The sequence below is a fragment of the Argentina anserina genome, chromosome 6 (assembly GCF_933775445.1).
Source record: "Argentina anserina chromosome 6, drPotAnse1.1, whole genome shotgun sequence".
Lineage (NCBI taxonomy): Eukaryota > Viridiplantae > Streptophyta > Magnoliopsida > Rosales > Rosaceae > Argentina > Argentina anserina.
In genome coordinates, this window is record NC_065877.1 from 30040009 (window position 1) to 30044784 (window position 4776).

Here is a 4776-nt window from a genome sequence, read left to right on the forward strand (position 1 = left end):
AGCCAAAATCAAATAATGACTGACAAAAGTTTGAAATATCTTAATACATGGTTGAGAATTGAGACGTATAACCTGAAATATAAGATTTTTGAAATGGTATTAATAATTTATAGGCAAAAATGTCAATTTACACCCTAAAATTTGTCATAATCGTCAGTTTCAGTTTGTAACCCGAACTTGTATTTGATTCAATTTACCTTCTAACTTGTTAAAAATTGCCATTTTGCACCTCATCCGTTAAATTTAATGTTTTCCATCCAATTTTAAGTCACATGTCATGCATTTGAGAGATAATATTGTTATTATATATTTATGCATATTTAATAATGAAATAAATTAATAAAATTACTTAAAATGAACACTTGCTACTCTGTTTTTTTATTTTTTTCAAAACATGTTATTGATTTATATATTTATTATTTTACGTGATATGGTATGTTAAAAGATATTTAAAAAATATAAATAAATACATAAAAATTAAAAATAAATGTTTACATATAAAAAAATATATATACACAACACACTATATTTGAATGGGTGTGTATGTTGAATAGATAATTCGAAATAGGGTTGAGTATGTAGAAAGAATATGTAAATAAATAATTTTATTAAAAAAATAATCTTTTTTTTAAATAATATTTTTCTTTGTTTTCAAGAAAATATAAATAGAAAATGATAACAATATCCTCATGTGCATGATATGTGACACAAAATTGAATATAAATAGTTAAATTTAACGGATGTAGTGCATATCGGCAATTTTTACTTAGTTTAGAAAATAAATTGACTTCAATGCAAGTTTGAGATGCAAATTACAGACAATTTTAACTAAATTTAAGGTGTATTTTGATAATTTTTCCTAATTTATAGGTCCCATTACTCCCATATAACAATTTCTTAAATCGATCTCCACCAGAGAAGTCACTACACGGAACTTGCCCTACTAGCTTGCACGACTAAATCGTTTAACTCCCAAAAGTTGTGAAACACCTGAACCACATTTTCTAACGTATCCAATTCTTTAAATACCGCACTCTCTGAGACAACAATGCCAAACACAATTAGAGGCAAACAATATTTCCTCCCACAGCTATACCTAGGTTTCCTTCTGTATATGGCTTCAGGTAGATTTCACTCTAGTGTCCGACACATTGATGCTACTCACGAACATGAGTATGGTTACCCTCCCAGTAATCCTGTACCAGTTCTTGAGATTCAAATCGCTGCTAGAGGAGACTCCTTCCGGGATCGAAACCGGAACCATGTAGTTCCGGTAATGGTAGGTGATGGGGGTGTTTCCTTGACATGGCAAGATTTGTGGGTGACAGTACAGGGAAGAACCTGCAGATCAATCCTCCAAGGGCTAACGGGTTATGCAAAACCAGGGCAGCCGTTGGCTATAATGGGTCCTTCTGGTTGTGGCAAGTCTACTCTTCTTGATGCTTTGGCAGGTAATCTGGTCAATCATATATTCCATAACTATCAATTTGACTATGTAATCTTAAATTAGTAAATAAGTTCTTCTACGTACACTACAGTTACATAGAAGGAGCATCTGTATGTATCAGGACATCTCATTTGAGTCATTTCCACAAAAGAAACTTATACTATGTCACCAAACAAAATAAAGGAATAATCATGATGAAGTAAGAGATTTCAATAATTTCCACCGACATTCGTTAAAACGTTGTACATAATGAATTTCTCAAAACCAATATTAATTTATGATCGAGCTCGATCAATTATTACTTTCATATTCATATCAACCAAAATTGAAATTTGGATAAAAATGATTAAAATCTCTAGCTATCTAACTATATCACTTGTGTGCAATTTATTTTCTGCTAAAATTAAATATGTGCATGCTCATACTGCAGGGAGACTCAGTTCAAACACAAGGCAAACAGGGGAGATCCTAATCAATGGACATAAACAAGTATTAGCATATGGAACTTCTGTACGAACAAAACATAATGAGCCCTTATATTAATTTGTTCATGTGCTTTTCATTTTACATCCTACATATTCGAGCTAATAATGAAGAAATCAAATAAACAGGCATATGTGACACAAGATGATGCTCTAATCTCAACACTAACAGTCGAAGAAGCCATATACTACTCAGCTCAGCTGCAATTACCAGATTCCATGTCCAAGTTGGAAAAGAAAGAGAGAGCACACGCAACAATTCGAGAGATGGGTTTGCAAGACGCCATGAACACGAGGATTGGAGGTTGGGGAGCCAAAGGCCTCAGCGGCGGCCAAAAGAGAAGAGTCAGCATTTGCATTGAGCTTCTTACACGACCAAAGCTTCTCTTCTTGGATGAACCCACAAGCGGGCTTGATAGCGCGGCGTCTTACTATGTCATGAGCCGAATTGCAAACCTTGGTTGTAATAAATCCTCTCCAAGGACTATTGTTGCTTCCATCCATCAGCCTAGCTCTGATGTCTTTCACCTCTTTCACAATCTTTGCCTTCTGTCTTCGGGTAGAACTGTGTATTTCGGTCCTGTTTCTGCAGCCAATGAGGTATGTTTCTCAAAGCTTTCCAAATTTCAGAATTAATGATATAGTTTCGGAATTTAGTAGTTAGTAACTAAATTTGCTATTTCTATGCTCGTTATCATGAATGGAATACAGTTTTTTGCTTCAAGCGGTTTCCCATGTCCAACACTCCAAAATCCATCAGATCACTTCCTCAAGACCATAAACAAAGATTTTGAGCTGGTAAGCATGCTCGTACTTTGTTTATTCGTATATACCTTCTTATGTTAGCTCGTACTATATATACTGAACTGAGTTTTTCATGCAGGACGTTGAGCAAGGCATAGCTAGAACCACTTCCTGTGAGGAAGCAATTGATACTCTAATAAAATCTTACAGATCATCTGAAAATTATCACCAACTTCATAGACATATAGCTGAACTACATAAAAAGGTATGAGCTGAGTACGTAATGCAATCAAATTCACCATGCCGTCCAATTGAAATTGCAGCTAGTAATTATTTGATTTACATGAAATGACTATAGGACACTGAAGCATTAGAAAGGAGGATCAAGCTGGATTTCTTGCACAATGTTTTGTGCTTACAAGAAGATCCTTCATCAACATGTACCGAGATCTAGGCTACTACTGGTTGCGCCTTGCTATCTACATCGGCATAGCTGTAGGCTTAGGCCTTGTCTATCATGATGTTGGACATACTTATGGATCGATCAGGGTAAGAGATCGATCAGAGATATCTATTATTGAAGTAATTTGGTACCTCATATTTTTACTTATTTGGAATATGCGTACCATTAATTATAAACTACTTACGTACAGATCGAGTTTTTTGAGTATCAAAACCACACTACAATAGTAATTTGCATCATGCATCTTCAGTCGAAAAAATGTGATTTTTTTCATGGTGGAATATATATAATACAATTCTCTTTTTTTTTTTCAGGCAAGAGGTTCGATGCTAATGTTTGTAGATTCATTTTTAACATTCATGGCCATTGGCGGGTTTCCTTCCTTTGTGGAAGACATGAAGGTATATTCATTTCAACATTTAGCGCTATTCAAATGTACGTGATGCGAATCAACATAATCAAATGGAGTATTGACTCCGTGTAGAAACCTTGATATATAATAATTAAGTTGTTTGTATATCAACACTTGATAGTTAATTTAACAGTAGGTTTGACTCATATGTACTCTTGTGCATATATTATATACTAGGTATTTGAACGCGAGAGACTAAATGGGCACTATGGTGTTTCTGCATTTGTTTTTGGCAACACATTTTCCTCGGTCCCTTTCTTGATGTTGATTTCACTCATTCCTGGAGCAACAGCATATTACCTTGCTGGACTTCACAGTGGATTTGAACATTTCCTCTACTTTGCCTCTTCACTATTTGTTTGCATATTGCTGGTTGAGAGCCTAATGATGATAGTTGCAAGCATCGTCCCGAACTTCCTAATGGGCATTATTGCCGGTGCCGGAATCCAAGGGGTAATGATTTTATGCGGTGGTTTCTTCCGGCTACCAAATGATCTTCCTGAAGTTGTGTTCAAGTACCCGTTATATCACATTGCTTTCCACAAGTACGCATTCCAGGGAATGTTCAAGAATGAATTTGAAGGAACATCATTTCCGAACGACAGTCAGCTCGGAATGAATCCTAAATGGCTCAGTGGTGTACAGATTCTGAGAGATATATGGCAGGTGGAAGTGGGTTACTCTAAATGGGTTGATCTTGCTATCTTGCTAGGAATGGTGGTTCTGTATCGAGTTTTGTTCTTCGTTATCATCAAGATCACCGAGAACATGAAGACTATTACCTCAGCTCTTCTGTCGGTGGCTCCGAAGAGGAGTACTCAAGTACTGGTGAATCCCTCATCTACTCCGCTGCATGAAGAAAGCCATTAGATGTGGAAATTAAATGTAATACCAATCTTATAACTACGCAGTATGCCAAAAAAAAAAAAACTTTTTCATCGTTTTGTTCAGTTTCTGTTGCGAATTCGAATTAATAAAATAAAATTGCATATTATAGTACTAAAAATTCGAATTAATATATGCATTTGTCCCTATTAAATAACAAATAGAGACAAATAATGGTAAGTGTCTCCATTTTGAATTTAAGTGTCCCATTGATGATAAATAGTAGTACTAATACGAAAACAACAACACTTCTTATAGTGTAATAGGTACTGTATACGAATTAATATTAGTTTCTACGCACACGTGAGTCTCTCTCCCCCGCTCGAGTAGAATGGGGCATCGT

At 35.2% G+C, this 4776-nt stretch overlaps 1 pseudogene; it reads left to right on the forward strand.

The window, feature by feature from the left end:
* The first annotated feature begins 1114 nt into the window (after positions 1-1114).
* On the forward strand, positions 1115-4503 carry LOC126799802 (ABC transporter G family member 1-like; annotated as a pseudogene).
* The last annotated feature ends 273 nt before the right edge of the window (positions 4504-4776 follow it).